Here is an 18,720-nt window from a genome sequence, read left to right as displayed (position 1 = left end):
TCTACAGTAAGTTACTGGCAAACAGCTGCAAAACTACAGCAATTTTTTTACAGTGAGTCCTTAAGTAGATAACAAGAAAATAGAAGCATTTTCACTAGTGAACAGGCATTTGGATCCCACTGTTGACTTCTAAGCTTTGATGTTATACTCATTTTATCAAGGGATAAATCAATAAATGAATAATGTTGTATAAGAGCCATACAAATAACAGATTAGATTGTACAGGATGACAATATCTTCCATGTCATCAAGATATAGCGCCTGCATTTATATTTTGTTCTGCTGAACCTGAATGGGCAAAACATGAAATGATAATTGTCCTGTCAAATTTAACATAAACTTTCACATGTAACAGACAGATTGAGTCTTTGCAATAATATTAGAATTTGCTGCAAGAAATAAACCTAAACAAAATGTCTTCAAAAAAGTATTCAGACACTTAAGTGCCACTTTACAGTACGAATGTAATCAGGCTACAGTAGATAAAAATATAGAAATAAGTTCCTAATACTGTGCTATTTTAGTTATAACATTTTAACATTCATTTTTTTTTAACTCATAATCAAGATATTAAGATTTAGATTTCTATAGTGGAAAGTCCTGTACCTTAGTGAAAAAAAAAAACTACCAAAATGTATTTAAAATACATTTACTTCATTCAAAATATACTACAAATCCACTAACATATTTACTAACATATCACTTGAGAAATATTATAATTCAATTTTATTTTGAGTAGCCTACTTTATTGCACAATGCACCTTTCTTAACATTAAGCCTAAATTGTGTTTTAATATCACTGTTAGGATCTCAGTATAATATCAGTCTTTAAAAACAAGATATTTAAAGTGTACGTACTTGCAATAGTTCCACTTTAGCACAATCAAATATTAAGTTTATCTTTTCCAGATAACTAAAGTGCATTAAGTAAAAAATTAGTTGTTCCAATTTAGCAGATTTTAAGTATATCAGTTTAGTATACCAAAAGTACAATTGCAGGGTATTTATATTAAGTAGATAAATATGTAAATATATAGCATACTTAGCATTCAAATGCATTTTAGGGTAGTCACCACTTATTTTGTTTTTCACAATTTTGTAAACACCATTTTTCATTTGATAGTTAATTATTTGACATTGTTCTGCAGAGCAACCAATGAATTTTGTAACAGTAAAACTATTTCATGTAGTCTCTCAATTAATACGGTTATTAAAACTGCATGTATAATAACTGTATAGCAGAACTGAAAACCCCCCAAATAGCTTTAAAATAGCTTTAGATGAATTATAGCATGTTATGGTGCAGGGCATTGCTGAAACTATATCATGTCAATCAGAATAATAACAGCTGTAATTCATCACATTAACCATGAACAACATTTTTTTTGGCTCGAAAAGTAATATCTTTCTTTAAAATAAATGACACTTGGTTTGAAATATCAATATAATGCAAAGAAATTCATAACTTTTTTAAGTAACTTAAATATCCAAATACATTTCGGGGGAATGCAGCAGCGTGAACAGAAGTGAAGATATGACCATTAAATCCTAAAATCTTTATCACAATTATGTGACAAATCTGGATTCATAATCAGTGCATGCTGTACCTCTAAAGACCAGGAAACAATCTGGAGGAAGTGCAGCTGTTTAATGACTGGTTAACATCAACACTGAAGCCATTGATTAGGACGTGCATGCAGAAGAAACACTGTGCCCTAATATAAATAGCCTGTGCAAGAGCATGCCTACTGACAGATTAAAACATCTTTGAAGTCTGCCATACATCACTTGAAACTCCCATCTTGGTTTTAAAGCTAATACGCTTAAGTCTTCCAGCAGTCAAAGCTGCTCCTTCACGAAATTTTAATCCCGGCTTTGATGATTTGTTATGTACTGCAGGAGAGAAAAGGAGAAGAAGAAAAACTGTTAAAGTTGTTCTGAAACTTTTACAGACAGACAAGCTTTGTATCTGTTTATAAAGACCTGAGACTTACAGTTGACAGTTAAAAAAAATAGCTGACCACGGTTTTCCTCAAGCCTGACAATAAGTATATCCTTCCTCCACTCACAATTTATGCTTTAAAACCCCATAAATAACTGTTATATAGTTTCTATAGCAACACACTGGAAATATTCTTGCTATTAAAATGGCTAATAAAAGCAATAAATAACTCAAAATAGATACAGTGCTGTGGATTCCTGCTAAGAGAATTCACAAAAGCAAACCGTTGCTGAGGGTCAGTAATGATTAGTAAGGAGAAACAAGAAGCGGAGGATATTAAATCTAATATATGTGGCCGACAACATTATGGTTTTATTACCCCCCTGAAAGAACACAAAAGCTCCCTGAACGCATTAAACTACAACAAAGATTGAAAACCTGAGTCAGCACAAAGGCAAAAAGCCTCGTTACTGCTTAAATAAATATGCTGTCTTAAAAGTCATTGCTTAGTTATACTGAACGTTGAGGGATGAAAGAGTCCAAGCAACCTAACAAACTTTTTTTGTGAAATGATAGACATCCATCATTTTTAAATGTCTAAATGCATTTCTTATGTAAATTCTGAAAATCAGTTTTACTTAACAAGTCCACCTCAGTTCATTAGTGATCGTTGCTAACTAACTTATTCAAACCTTAAAATGTAAAATGGCCGCTGCTTTTTATCGAAATAATTCCTTTCGACATATGTTCTTGAGTCCAAACATGTTCTGAATTATAAAGCTTTAAATACCCTCAAAGGAGACGATGATTATGAAGCAGGAAGCTCTATTTAAATTTGAAATGGATAGTATTACTAAAGCCTGCACGAAAAAAAAGAAAAAGAAAAAAGCCCTTCCCCCATGGCTTTCGGCCCACTGTCCCCGTTAACCTGGCTTCATCATCCTTGTGAGCCGAGAAAACAAAGCCGCCGCAGAAAGCAGAAGTATTTCATCGTTTATTTCTTTTACATTCATTTGTGTTCCGCAGATTTAATACAATCAAGACAGAGTCAGGAGATTCAACACCCCGACGTCAGAGCCACCGCAGAGAGAGAGAGAGAGAGAGAGAGAGAGAGAGAGAGGGGAGCCAGCAACTGGAAGTGTTTTAGGAAGGTGAGAGAGAGAGAGAGGGAGAGTGAGTAAGAGTCGGGCCCCTACGGGGGGCTTATTACAGTCAGACGGGCATGTCGTGCCTGCGCAGGGTCAGCAGGTTTACGCAGAAAAGCCTCCTTGGGGTCTGATAAAGTAACCGCCATTTGCTACGGCATTGTCGAAGTGTTTTCTTGAACTCGCGGTGCCTAAAAACTCAGTGACCCGAAGTCCGTGTCTGACATGGAGGCTGTCGGATTTACATTAGTCTTATATGAAAAACGTACAAGGTTTCAACGCACAGCGATTAAACAAAAGCACATTATATTCAAAACAAAAGAGCTGTAAATTACAGACACAAACAGACAAAGGGCTTATTATCACTCAAGGTCTTAAACTGACAAACGCAGGGAGCCTTCGCTCACGGTGGTCTGAAAAACGTTTTCTGTAACGTGGCTAATGCGCATCGGGGAGGCGCCAATATAAAGACATTTTGCTGGATGCTCTTAAAAACATTAGGCAGACAAAAAATGTTATGCTGAGCCCTGGAAGGAACGCTGCGCCAATAGTGGATTTAGAATTTGGAGCTGATTTCTTCACAAATCAATGGGGTGCGGCCACTCGCTCACATGCAAACATTCGCACACGAACACACTCGCGTACACAACGGCGTTCACACGTTCGCTTAACCAGAAACACTGACGCTTGATAATACAATAAGTAGGCCAAAAGCCATGCGAGGATAAGACTCGGAGAGTGTGCGAATAAAACAAAAATGACAGCAGGAGGGAAACTGAGTGGGAGAGAAAGAGACAGACAGACAGAGACTAAGAAAAAGGGCAGCGCGTGTTCACACACACAGAAAAGAGAGAATCAGGCTCATTCTATTTTGGTTGCTGTCAGCTCGAGGATAATCTGCAGAGGCTTTCCTGACTGAGATGGCAGACTAAGAGCAGGCTTAGTCCCTGAGCCATCTCACCATTCCCTTTACACATCTTCACTGCGACCTGCAACTGCACTTTACACCTCGTACACACCTGCTCCACACCTGACATTCATGGACAAATTGGAACAAAATAAGCCATTCTGGGGCTAGTTGTCACATGCAGAAGTTGTATATCAGTACGGGATTTTAAGTTAAAGTGCAATTACACAATCATTTATTTTCAGAAGCAGTGATGCTTTTTTCTTCAAACCCCTCTTAAACTAGAGCCATTTCTGCCTAACATGTTAAAATGACACATTTTAATTTATACAACAGTCATAAGAGTAACATTGTTGAGTCAACAAGTGAAAAAACACACCGACAAATAGGCCCGGCTTAGATTAAGCCAGGATTGGGCCTTAGTTCAATTAGGACATTTAAGTAGCTTTTATAAACGTGTCTTAGAAAAAATCTTGAGAAAAAACAATGGCACTGACATATTTTAAGATATATCAGATATGAAAGTTCCTTTCAGTTAAAACATGCATTTTAGTCTGGGACTAGCTTAAGCCTTGTCTGTGAAACTGGATATTCATATTCATACAAGCTATATAATGGAGGTGTTTTTAGAATTCATTTATTTTCATAAATATCATGACAGGGCAAGTTGTCACATGTTTTAAATGTTATACATTTATACGATTTTTGGCCCCCCAAGAATATATTTTTATATTTTACCCTTGACATTTTTGTTTCATGACTTTTACATTTTGCTGAAAGCTAATAATAAGCTTTATATCGGCAACTCACTAGTGACAACATGCCCTTCTAAACATCAAATTGTATATTTCCTGTGCAATATCAGTATAAATGATCAGAAGACTGAATGTGTCTATCCAAAAAGTGGCTATAAAAACTATCCCTGCTCTTCTTTAAAACTGATTTAAAAAATATACATTTGTCATTAGGACAAATGTCAGAGTAAAGTCTAGAAGTCTCCAAACCTCTAGAGATTGTGTTGAATTTCATGATTATAATGTTCTCACATTCACTGAAGAGCTTTATTATACAGTACAGGTCTGTATTTTTGGTTGCATGGGTTTTCTTAACATCAGGACAAGCCAGCTCTGTGTATTCTGTTGTCCTGGAGGTTGAGGAAAGGAGAAGACGTGCTGTCCATCCAAAGCAGGCATCTATGGACGCACGGGCACGGCTGACATGTTTTGTAAGCAGAGGACAGGAAGGACAGTCTGAGGACGATGGCTCACACCCAGCCTGTCCTCTGTCTCTCTGTTCAGGTTAGTCAATAGTCACAAACACGAACAGTGACACAGCACACACCATCTCTCCATGAGACGCTCTCCGCGCGCGACTCATTTTTGTTCTTCATTAAAATGAATAAAAGATTAAAAAAAACTTTAACATGCTCAAATAAATAATTCAAACAAGCTCTTGAAAAAATTTGAATCAAGTCTGATTTAACTATAAATTGACAATATGATGGACCAGTCATAAAAGAATAAAGCTGATTTAATGTGTTTTGACATCACATTCAAACACATTCAGGTACAGGGCAATAGGATAGAAATCATTTTCAAATATTTGAAATCCCATTTTATTAGACAGTATTTATAATATAATATACATTCCCTGCTCTATATATTTTTGACAAAATGTATTTTAAAAAATATTTAATCATCTATTTATTAAACAATACAGATAGCATATGTAAACTGAAATCTCCCTTAAAAAAAAAAAAAAAAAAAAAAAACAGTATTCCAAGTACCAAACAAAAACAACAGCTTAAAATAACAATAACTCAAATAATAATGGGAGATTACTTTGGCATGTGAACAATGATCTGATAAGCCATTTGAACATCTGTTATCAATATTCTGGCCTTAGTAGCAAGGCAGCTCTACTCAGGTTATGTGAAGCTGATGCCAAACTAATTCAACATCAAATGAGATTGAGATATGAGAGGATGAACTGCGTCCTGAAACAACAAAATAACCGAGGCCCTGTTTACACCTGGTATTAAGATGCGTTTTGGTCGATCGGATCACAAGTGGACGACGCTAAATGCAGGTGCAGGGCTCTAGACTCATTCTTCTCACTGGTCGCACTGGTGTGACTAACTTTCTCAGTTGGTCGCACCAACACAGGATTTAGTTGCACTTTTTTTCCCCCTTGCTACAACATGGGATTAATCAATGCATGCTGATGAATAGTTTTGCTCTGATGTAAAAAGACTGACAGTGACACGAGACCTCACGTTGGCAAAATGTTTTAATGGTTTAACTCTCAAATGTGACTGATAGGCTTGCTGCGATAGTCGGTGTTGGCGGTGTTACAGGTGTTCAGCCGCAACAGCGGTTACATCACTCGAACCGCGCCCCAATTAAATTTTTTTTTTACAGTAATAAAAATCATTTAGTTCAACATAAAACAGAATGTGTCTGCTCAATTCAGCGTGAGCCGAACGAGAGTCGCAGCACAGATCACCAGCAGGAGTCAGCTCATCTTCCATTGGAATTGATTGAAAATGCCCATGTGGTCACATATCGAATTAGCGATTTAAAAGCAAGGAGCAAAAAAGAAAATCTCAGGAGAATACAGGAGAATATCCGGCTTGTCGTGGTCGATAATACATGCAAAGGCAGGTAGGCAGACACCGATTAAGTGCGTGACCATGCACTCGCACAAATTCTCAAATTCACACATTCTCATAAAATGGTCACATCAGTCTAGAGCCCTGAGGTGTAAACGGAGTCTAAAATGTTTTGAGCTTGTCCACTTACGACCACTTCCAGAGGAAAGACCGGATTGCTTTCGTAGTGTAGACGCTCATGTGTTCGAATAGCCACAAAAGACCGCCTACTCTCCACCAACTGACCTACAGCGCGCTAGCAAAACAGGATTTAAACTTTGTCGGCTGCGTGGAGACCCAAGTTTGGTTTGAAGATGAAAAACGTATCAAGCACAACGATCTCTCACAATTCCTGATTTCTAACACGCATTCATCGCGTTCGGCGTAGTCTTGCGGCTTTCAGAGTGGAAACGAAAGCTGCTGCTCTCAATGTGTTGTCCAGTCATCTCCGTTCGCGTTCAAATGTAAATTGCGCAAGCTTATTTTGTCAATTAACCCGCACATAAACCCTCCCCTATTAGAAATCAGGACAGAAGTGGTTGAAAGTGGACAAAGGAGACGGATTAAAACACCAGGTGTAAACGTGTATGTGTCTGCCTCGTCTACTTGGTCCGATCGACCAAACGCATTTTAATACCAGGTGTAAACGGGGCCAAAAAGCGTCTCAAGCTCTGCCAGATATCATAACATGTGGGCATAATCGCACTACAGCAAAAAAATGTATACGTTTGACAGTTCAACACATTTATAATACGTGTAGACATCCAGTGCGAATGAAGGCTTTGTATGACATGCGCCATATAATTGGGGAGGCTTTAGGATACAGCTCTGGCAATCTGTAATACCCGTAACCAATGAGCATTGGCCTTTACAGCACTGGGGCCATTATTTCCTCAAGGTGCTTGTGGAAGTGTGAGAAACATGATTTGAATGTTCCTTTGTGCCTCATTTGACGGCAACACACACACACACACACACACACACACACACATGCAGAGCTGATGATGACAGAGTGAGAGACAGAGCTGCCACCATGCTTTTCTCGGCACTCGGAGACCTGGCCACTAGCTGCCCCTGGCAAATCGCTGAGAAACAAACGTCAACCACTGTCATGCAAATCGCACTGACAACAGTCACCACAGCGACACAATTCCTGGCTCCCGAGGGAACAGGGCCACAGCCAAAAGAGACAATGTTTATTAATGACAAATTAATCAGTCACCAAGCATGATTACAGAGAGAATTACGTACATAGAGGCGAAGATTGATTATCATGCTTAGAAATTCTGATTGAGTGCAAAATTAAAAGAACGAATGAGTGTAATAAATTACAGTTTGTTTATTTCAGGGACCTCGTGTTAAATGTACACTACCTTTTAAAAGTTTGGGGTCGGTAAGATAAAAAGTAAATAAATACTTTTATTCGGAAAGGATGAATTTATTCGATCAAAATTTGACAGTATGACATTTAGAATGTTTGTATTTCAAATAATTGCTGTTCTTTTGAATTGAAGACACAAAAATATAAATAAGCAGCACAACTGTTTTCAACACAGAAAATAAGAAATGTTTCTTGAGCAGCAAATCAGCATATGAGAGGATCATGTGACACTGAAGACTGGAGTAATGATGCTGAAAATTAAGCTTTAACATCACAGGAATAAATCACATTTTAAATGGAAAACAGTTATTTTAAATTGTATTAATATTTCACATTATTACTCGTTTTTACTGTATATTTTGATCAAATAAATGCAGTCTTTACATTAATTAACCTTACCAACCCCAAACCTTTGAAAAGTAGTGTGTATATTGAATATATCAGTGATAATCACAAACATAAAATAGTTTTAATAGTGAATTTTATTAATTAACATTACTCATCAGCTCAATTGAATCTATAATTTAGGCAACCTTAGGTAGAGCTGCTACATTTTTTTTTTAAATTTCTAGGATGTTTCCATCCCTTTTGAGCAATAATCATAGTTTAATGGCTTGTCATTGTTTTGTTTGATCAAAGCATAAAGAATACCAAAGGGAAGACATGTACCTACATCCCGGAATTTAATCATTTATTTAAAAAAAGACTAGCTAAAATCAAACAAATACGAATGTAACAAGTCTCACACCATTAGCTTCCGCAGCTATTGAGTTCAGTAAGGCCCAGTGAGATGAGCCAGAACAGGTCCGACCCAGCAGCACATTCCCACAGTAAGTAAGGGGAATTCCAGGCCGTCTCCATATGAACCAACTGACCTGAGTGCAGTGAAAGGAATACTGTTCTGCTCGGTGAGCTCCACGGATAGTCCGGGCCAGAGGATGAGAGGACTGACCTATCCTTGCATTCCTGAGCTGGGCAGGGCTGAGTGAAAGAGAAAGGCTTGTTGATATACACTGGTGACATTTCCCCGCTGGCTTAATTAGGTTAGGTTTGAGCTGATTAATCTTCCTATGCCTGTGCTGGTAATCCTTAAGATGCTCTAACCTGTACTGAGATCCGAGGTGCCAGCCCGCCAGCGCAGATGGCCAAGCAGACAGCGAACTCTCTCAACGCTCATTATGAAGTGAGCAGCTGAGCCTATGCTGCTATTATGGACCTATGTAGATGCAGGCAGTCTCCATTATACGGGTACAATCTTCTAGTGGTCAACCAATATGGGCTTTGCAATGTTAATGTCAATACCTAGAGAGTGGGGTGGCCAATATAATTCTGAAATAGCCTAAACATGATAAAATTTTATGTTAAATAAGACATACAATAAAGTAACCTTACATAGTATTTACCAAATATTCAATAAAAAAATTTAAATAGAAAATGTTTAATATTAATTGACAGGGCTGTTGGTTGATTTTGGGGAATGTCACAGGAGATAATGTAGGCCTACTGTATATATCAAATTACTGGTGATTCTTTTGTTTTTATCTAAATGACTAATTGCAAATGTATCACTTCTGTTAATTAGAAAACACAGGGCATTCAGTTGATGCTGATAATCTCAAAATGGTCAAGTCCTTTATTCAAACTGGCTGATATATCATTACACTCTCCATACACACACACAGCTCTGCTCTTTAGCACCATTAATCATTGCACTAGCTGTAGCCTACCCTTGTCCCAAGGGGGAAAGTATTCAGGAATGTTGCATGTGGATGAAGGTATGACAGACACACGCGATCGTCAACTCACCAACGACTATGTTCACATAAAAATCACTGAGATGCATCGTTCTCTACTGACTATACAGTACGTTCTCATTCATCTGCCTACTTGGAGAGCATGGACAAGCACATACCTTCTCCATGTGACTGACACTCAGCCAAAACTTCCTTTACATTATAGATCCAATGCAACTACTGCAGAATCATAAATTTAGGTCTTAGCATAGAATCTGGATCAATTTATAGGTCAACCAAATATTGAGCAACACCACCTGTGGGGATGGAAAATATTGTTGCTTCTGACAGACAGTGCTTTCCACATCATCTTGCCATGATTTATAAAAAAAAAAAAAAATGAACACTGTGATAAACAAATCACGCTCGCGTGTGGTCACCATCATGAGTCCAGTCTCTTTTTTAGGAAAACCCAATCAAAGTGATCTATATTGCCTGATTGTAAAAGGAATAGGAATAGTCACTATACCAACCAAAATTACATACCCTTTCAACCACCACTGAGTAATAATAAGTGATGTCCGGTTTGTGAATGAATCATTCTTTTGAACTGGTTCTTTTTAGTGAACCGGTCGAACCAGTACACTAAATCGGACTGAATCGTTCTAAACAGTTCGCGTCTTGCGCCAGCGCTGATCCACAACTACTCACTTTCGGACATGCCTGACAGTCCCTCTGACTCGAAATAAACCAATATCCCGGAGTATGTGTTACTCCAGTAAATCCAACTGAGACATGTTGAGCACGAACAGCTGATACTGAGCATGTGCGTACTACTGAACGTACAGGTACAGCGGTTCTCAATCACCAGTACAGAACCGAGAACTGTTTGTTTCGGACACGTTCGACATACTGATAACCGATGAGCTGATGAGCTGAGCAAGCGTGCAATTTTTTCAGAGGGAAGAAATACAGGTTTCTTAAGTATTTTGTTGAACATCAATAAGTGTAACAAAATAAAACATGTTGGAAACATGTTTATCACATAATTACTGTCTTTTCGCTGTATTATTTTAAAGATTGGATATTTGATGTAAACTCTTGCCAAGGTTTTAAGGGTGCAAAGTAAATATTTATAATGTGTTAATCAAAAAACATAACATATTAAACATACTGGAGACATGCATCGACTTTTTTAGTTTTGCCGACTATAGGCTATATGCAGGTTATATCGCACGTATACTGCTACAGCAGTTCTCTGATCAGCAGTACAGAACCGGAAACTGTTTCTTTCAGACACGTTCGATACAGAGAACCGATGAGCTGGAGATACTGAGCATGCGTGATAGCACCGTCTCTAAACCGAACCTTCTTTCGGCCAAGTGCATGCTGTGCTGATACATGAGCACAGGTGAACCAAGGACTTAAATGAGGGGCCGAATTCGACGAAATGTACGTTTATTTAATAACAAATAAAATAAAATTGATCAATACCAGTTTATTCACTTTTTAGGCTATCGATTAGACATTGCATCGCCAATACAGGGTTCATTTGCAAAGCGTAAATGTAAGAAACTTATCCAAGATGATTATGACGATGATTACTATTATTTAACTGACGTTATGAGTACAAATCTGAATTTATTTTTATCCACCGGGATGATAGAATTGACATCATTACGTGAGGACGTAAAAGAACTGGTGAACCGTTTTTTTTTTTAACCGGTTCATTGAAACGAACTGTCCGAAAGAACCGGTTCACAGAAAAGAACCGGACTTCCCATCACTAGTAATAATCTTGTTCCATCAAACAGTCTGCCTTTGCACTTTGCACTGTTTTTAGACCTGAGCTGCTTTAGTGATTCAGAGGGATGTCTTCAGAAACTCTTACAGCAGACTGGGGCAAAACTCTCACCGGGGTAGGTGAGACTGAATATGAAGTCTCAGCAGATCAATTGGACCTGACTGGATGGCTCTGGCTGGAAGTGTATCAGATAGATCGGTGCTGCTTAGCCATGGGCGTCACCCACCCTGGCGCTGTCTAACACTCCACCTGCACAACCTTCCTCACTGCGGCAGCCTTTGTTCTAAGTTAGTAAACCTGTCGCAGTCTGGCTTAAACATGGCTGTACTGCTTCCTCCATGGCTCACCAGTCCACCTTAAAAGTGGGCCAGGCTCAGGGAGGCTGTCCTAGTGTCAGTAGAGTGCAACGTGAGCGCAGAGAGACAGGAGTGAACAATAGAGCTGCAGCCTAGACGCCAAAGCACAGCACTGCAGAGACAGGGGTAAAGTCAATATAATACCATGCTATGCCATAGAAGAGACCAGCCTACTACAATCCTTTCGTTTTCATTTGAAAAGAAAAAAACTCAGATATGCGTGCAAAAGCTTGATGATTTCCATCAGAAATTCAGTGAGCAATCTAAGCAGAGTGTATCAGACAAATCCTCTTAGAGAGCAAGAGCATGGCTACCTCGACATGTACCGAGACGAAGAGCTTCGCTGTTTGCTCTCCCTTTAGCAAAAAACGTCACATATCACACCTCAAACCCTAAAGCATTCAATGTATGCAATAGCAACGACACTGTTTGTGATGAAGAGAGTTTTCTTTAAATGTGACAGTGGGTACTGATAGATAGAGAGAGGTAGAGAGACAGCCTGTGGGTGTAATGGTGGGTAGAGAAAGAAAGACAGACAGGGATGTGGGCGTGATGGCACGATGCATTATACGTACGATGCAACGGCTGATGCCTTAAATCGCAACACTGCACCGTCCATGAACTGTGGGCAAGCCTTTATCTCGTTAAGCCTCTCACTGTCTCTCCAAATGCCAAAAAAGGTCTTAGACAGTAAAGGTGTTTGTGTAGAGTCTGCAATAATTGCTCTCACCATAGCTCTTGCATAGCTTTGATTCATTCATGAAATGTTGCCGCAATGCCATTTTAGACAGCAGCAAGACGTGCCACAAGAATGGACAAGTGGTCCACGGACATACTAAGAACATGGAACTAACCACAAAAGAGCATCAGTGATCTCTCAACAACTGATGATGTCTTCCAGTTGTGGATCTTTAAGGTTTAGTGTCTAAATCTTAAGGTTTAGTTAAAGGGATATAATTCAAGGTTTGTCAACAACCCAAAGAAAAGAGGCCTAGTCAGCACTTGTGTAACACAGTAGCCATGCTACATGCTAAAGCCATGCCAGAAAGCATGAGGGCCTTAACACACACACATGACTCAGCAGCACACATTAAAAAGATGACATTCACATCTACAAGGTGAGCGGTTGAGGGCTCTCTGAGGTCAAACACAAGTGTACCGAGCCTTTAGCATGACGCTCTCCATAGTACTTTGTGCTGCTCTCAAATGAAAAGAGATCTGAAATTGTAAATATAAGTTATGGTCAATAAAGGGATAGTTCGATCATCATTTACTCACCCTCATGTCGTTCCAAATCTATATGACTTTTTTTTTTTCGCAGAACACGGAAGATATTTTGAAGAATGTTGGTAACCAAACAGTTTTGGTTACCATTGACTTCCACACTATAGACATAAAGGCATTTTTCAAATGATCTTTTTTTGCATTCCACAGAAGACAAAAGTCATACAGGTTTGGAGCAACGTGAGAGTGAATAAATGATGACAGAGATTTCATTATATCCCTTTAACAGGTCCTGGCTAGGCAGCATTTGACATCAAACTCAAGAAGTGCAAAGGAATCAAATATCCTCTTTTTAATCTTATCCCTCCAACAATGAGTCCTCAGCTGATCCAACCCACTAGCGCATCACATGACCCCTATGCCAGCATTTCTTCAACCCCCCCCATGCACACTGTCCATTTATACACACAACTAGCTGCTTCCTCTCTCCTCTGTCAGTTGTGCTTCGCCGTTGACTAAAATGTCTTTGTTTCCGACGCCGGCAGGCTGATGACAGAGCGCCCCTCTCAGCTCCCAAGAACCTAACCCGTGCACATAACAGGAAAACGTCACAAGTTAGGGTCTCAGGGATTGTGAGAGGCACATTCGCAGATTGACCGCCAACCTGCAACAAAATTCGAGCACAAGGTCACACTCTGATGTGTCCCACCACAACAAAAATTAGAAGAATGAATGGCAATAAAAGGCCCATCTACTCATAGCATTTGCGCATTCCCCAGTCCCCCGACACTTGTTTGTCTGTCTGTCTGTGACACAACAAGTGCAACCTTCAGCTAGACACAACATTGACCCATCTTTCCCTCCCCCCACAAGCTCTCTCCCTCTCTCTCCCCATCACCCCCACTCCGTCTCTAACATTGAACAATAAGGCACTTTGAAAAATGCCCCTGGCTCCAGGTAAACTCTTCACCAGCTCTTGTCTCGCTAAGCTCTCTTCACAAGCATTCAACGTTCGTTAATCATAAAAACCTCTCTGTCTAGCCACTGTGACTTAATACTGGTGTCCCAACATACATCACTGGTTACTCTAAACCACTAAATTCTAACATTAGCTAAACCATGAAGTGTTATAGACTAATACAAGAATTTAGCTTACTGTTAACTGGCAAGCCCAGCAAGAGCTGCTTCAGACAAAGGTAATGAAGACACTAACTGATGCTACAGCTGTGGGTGGGGAGAAGCAGAAAATGGTTTTAAACTCACCCTGGCGCGAGGATGAGCATTAAGCCGATCGAAGTTCTCTCGCAGCCTGCTTGACAAAGAAAGTGGGTGAGAGAAAGAAAGAGAGAAATCTCAGATTTCAACTTTTGTTGCTAGACCCGCTGACAAAATTGTGCAAATTTGATAGGCTAGAAAAAAAAAGGAGAGTCATACGGTCAGGTTGACTGGACGGCTGTTCGTGTGAAACGAAAGAGGAAGAACGAAAATGAGGAGAGGTGGACAGGAGAGGAGATGGTTGGATGGTTATATTAAAGCACATGTCCGTACGTCCATATTACAGCTTGTCGAAAAAGCGGCCGAGGTGGAGAGCGTGCCGATGAGGAAAAGCCGAAGGGTGGTGTGATGGCACTGAGGATGAGAGACAGTCCGAGCAGCAGCAAGGGCCACACTACCAGCAAATCATGCCAGTCTGCTGGATCTCAGGAGAGGAGGGGTAAACACACACGCGCGCGCACACACAGCACAGAGACTCTCACTCATTCACTTCACCTCACTCGTCCAGCGCTGCTCAGCCGCGGCAACTCCGTTCACGCGTATATCCCTATTCCAGGTCTGACTCGATTGGATGATGGAAAACAGGCAGCCTGCTGCTGCCAAAAACCCTGGGCTACTTCCCGCTGAAAGAACACGACTGAGACGCAGCAAATGCATCAATGCACCGCGTTACTGGCTCTCCACTCTCGCTAGCTCGCTCGCTCCACACCCCCTTCTTCTCTTTCACTCTCCGTATCTGTCTTACATTTCATTTTCTCCCTCCCTCACCACCTCTCTCGCTCTCTCCCAGGACACACACATGCACGCTCTTCCTCTCTCTCGGAGTTGAGCAGACTGAGATGCATGCAAAACTGAAAAGAGGAGGGGGGAAACGTAGAAGCGTGACACCCCTAGTCCATCTTTCCCTCTTTATAAATCCACGTTGAAAAAAGTTGGAGAAGGGGGGAAAACAGAGAAATATCCATTAATTTGCACGCACAGCTGTGATCATTTAAAGGCAGAGGCCCACTTCTCCTGAGTATCAACCCGAAGGGGGAGGATGTTGGTGGAGAAAGAGAAATAAGATAGAAAACGAGAGACTTTCATGATGATTGGTTCACGATTTACTTAAAATATCTGTACATTTGGTATTCCCAATGACATTGAGATTCTAGAAGTTCCCTATCACATGCCCTGCATCATAAACACTATTCTTTAAAAAGAGAATGAAAGACAGAGAGAGAGAGGCCCTAGAAACACAGCTACATGATGTGCTTGGCTTATAGAGGCTACATTTAATCTCCACTGGCTCCCCCAGGCTTGGGCAGAGCGAGGGGGGAGAGTAGCCTGTGCCGATGGGGGAGGGATGAGCCGAGCAGGTAGGGAGGCTAGCGACGGACAGCAGTGCATGGGATAAAATCAGCGACAAGAGAGGAGGGAAAGCAAACCAGCACCACACTGCCCTCTTCCTCTCTTTTCCTCACTTACATCATGATCTTGCTGTCTCTGTCTAATCTCTAGGCGTCACATGTAGATTGAGCATTATATCGTCTCTGATGAGGATGGGACATGCATGCAGGCTCTTCAGCGGTAAAACAGAGATGCTATCCCTTTTAAATTCCCCCCTCGGCTCCTAGGCCCCCACCACTGCCATCCTCATTTATCACCCTCTTTCGTCCAGATACAGCAAGCCATCAGTGAGGTGCTAATATTAGACTGCGCCGGCTGCCGCCTAGAGCCTATAGCGAGCACACGCGCGTGCACATGCACATATGCGCACACAATTACACATGCATGATAATGACCTAAAAAAGTATAGTAAAGCATATTTGATGCATGGTGGGTAATGCAAAGAGAAAGTGCATGAAAAAAGCTGTGCAAAAACACACACATTCAAGACTACTCCATATGCCGCACTATTAATTTACAGGTCTTTAGCACGCATGTAATTGTGCATGCATATACACCTCAATATTGGATATTCAGAAAAAAAATCCTATCTCTTTAAATCTGTTCCCATTTTTTTTATATTGTTTGCTCGTAAAAAAAAATCAGAGCAGTTAAAATTATACAGAATGAGATCAGCACTTATTCACTGTGTGGGCCTTTGGATCAAGCAGACAACTGTGATTTTTTATTTCAAGAGGATATGGCTTTTTTTTTTGTGTGTGTGGCAACCCACAAACTGTTTATGGCAAAATTGTAGAGTATTTCCAATCCTAAATCCAGTCATTCCTGCTGTAGAGAATGCTAAGTGCTCACTGTAAGATTATGACTACAGCTATGTTTAGCAGACGTGTCTCCAGAGAAGTAAAATATAAGGCCATTAGCAAAGCGGTGTAATTATAGTGCTTCATACCTTGCATAACAAACATTGTGGTTGAAGTTCTAATGAGGGAAGAGGCACTTCTTTAGGACCCAAATAAACCCTTGATTTAGTGATACTTACAGTATAATACATGACTATGATAATCCTCATTACATACTATCAACTGGAGTAATTACAGTACATCGTATATCAAGACCTCATAAAATTAAACAGAGTTTTGTGGCTTTGAGTCTGTGTTTTATCTTTGAGGCTATATGTTAGCGTAATCCTAAATGTCTTTCTCTTCCGGGAAAAAGGAGCAAAAATATTGATGATTCATTCTGCACTAAACAGATTTTTGTCCAATCGAATGCACTCTATTAGAATGCCCATTCCCCAATAACATCTGCCATTGACTAGCAAGATGAAAATCAAGCTCATGACTGACTTATAGTATACTGGCTTTAAAAAAAATGATAATTATAAAAAAAACTTTATATGCCCTGCTTGAATTTTCTGTTTAAAAAGGAAATGGATTCATATATGAGACCTTGTGAGACTAATATTATCATGTAAACTTGCAGTCTCACAATTACCAAATGCAAAGGACCAGATGATATTAAGCTAATGAGGCAGACACAAAGCATTTCGATTAAGTTAAATGCATGTATTTCAGAATATCGGCACAAGAGCGAGGCAACATGGTCGTATAGCATTTCGAGAGCTTTCATAAAAAAGAGAGAGCGAATGAATGTTCATGAATGCCTCAGAGTGAAAGTGGCGAGTTGAAAAATCTGTTTGTTTGTCACAGCTCTTTTCCTTTGGAAGCGATTATCAAGAAGAGGTGCAGAGAGCTACAAACTTCTGTGTGCTTAGGACCCTCTCAGTTCTCTGATCTGCTTTGGATTCGTGCTTCAAGGCTGACATTACGCAGCACACAGACCCTCCTGGCCAACTAAAGGCACACACAGAATGAGACACGTTATCGCAGTTGTATTGCCGCAGAGACACGGAAGAAGAAAGGAACGGAAAAACGGGAAATAAAGCAACATCAAAGACTACATTTTCAGATTATACATAAACCCTGGAAGGATTCTTAGAATCAGATGCTAAGCAATTTACAGCTGTCTGTTTCAGTGTGTGTGTGGGGCGGTGAAAAGCTGCACCATTGGGGGGCAGCCTTTTGCTCCATTACTACAGTAAAGGCTGTGAGGGAGTGTTCACGTGAAATCTCCAGCCCAGCCAGTGAGATCTACAACGAAGATAACATCTCACTCAATCTTGCTCAAGCTTTGTGCGCTGAGCATACGTACATCCATGCGTTCTGTTGCTCTTAATGTATACTCAGGCAGCCTCTGCTGTTGTAAACAAAATGACACAAGTACACACTTGTGAGCATTTTCATCACTTCAATATGTGTAAACCTGTTATTACCAGTAAACAAGAATATAAAAGAAAAATGGTTGTGATTGCAGTGCAAATATCATGTCCTTTAGCTGACATCTTAGAAAAAAAGGACATTTCTGCCTTTTCTACTCGTGTAAGATGAGGACAGGCCCGGCAGTAGCATGGGCATTAATAGAAACAGAAAAATCTATTTCAGCCTCCATTGTTCGTGGATCAGAGGTGGCATATGGTACTTTATCCTCGCTCCAGAGAATGAAGCATGCTGCTGTCATCTAAAGTGCGCTTTTAAGCATGACATATCTACTTAACAGTAAATACAAACTTCAGTCTTTGTATCATCTTTGTTCCCATGAAAACCACTCTGAACCATTCAAAACTGATGGCTAAACTCCATCCATCAACCTCAAGATCCAAAACCAAGTGTAAACTCTTTACCATTACTTGGCTGTAATTTTGACCAGTGTTAAAAAGTAATTAATTAAAAGTGGTGAAATTAACTAATTTAACTATATGTTCCTTGGCATTACAGTCTTCTTTCTCTCAAGTAATTCAGTTTTACTGAATCGGTTCCTTTGATTATTCATGTAAATTAAACTGACCAAAACATTT

At 39.9% G+C, this 18,720-nt stretch overlaps 1 long non-coding RNA gene across 1 annotated transcript; it reads right to left on the bottom strand.

The window, feature by feature from the left end:
- Window positions 1-941: 941 nt before the first annotated feature.
- LOC308694092 lies at window positions 942-14,617 on the bottom strand. Its single transcript, XR_014030553.1, has 4 exons — window positions 14,577-14,617; window positions 14,406-14,451; window positions 8,901-9,006; window positions 942-1,893 (listed from the first exon to the last, which is right to left on the bottom strand). It is a non-coding gene; the product is annotated as an uncharacterized lncRNA (long non-coding RNA).
- Between the last annotated feature and the right edge of the window lie 4,103 nt (window positions 14,618-18,720).

Source organism: Scardinius erythrophthalmus (assembly GCF_964197995.2).
Source record: "Scardinius erythrophthalmus genome assembly, chromosome: 7".
NCBI classification, from domain to species: Eukaryota; Metazoa; Chordata; class Actinopteri; order Cypriniformes; family Leuciscidae; genus Scardinius; species Scardinius erythrophthalmus.
The sequence above is the reverse complement of the archived record's forward strand: the minus strand, read 5'-3'. Positions and strand labels throughout refer to the sequence as shown.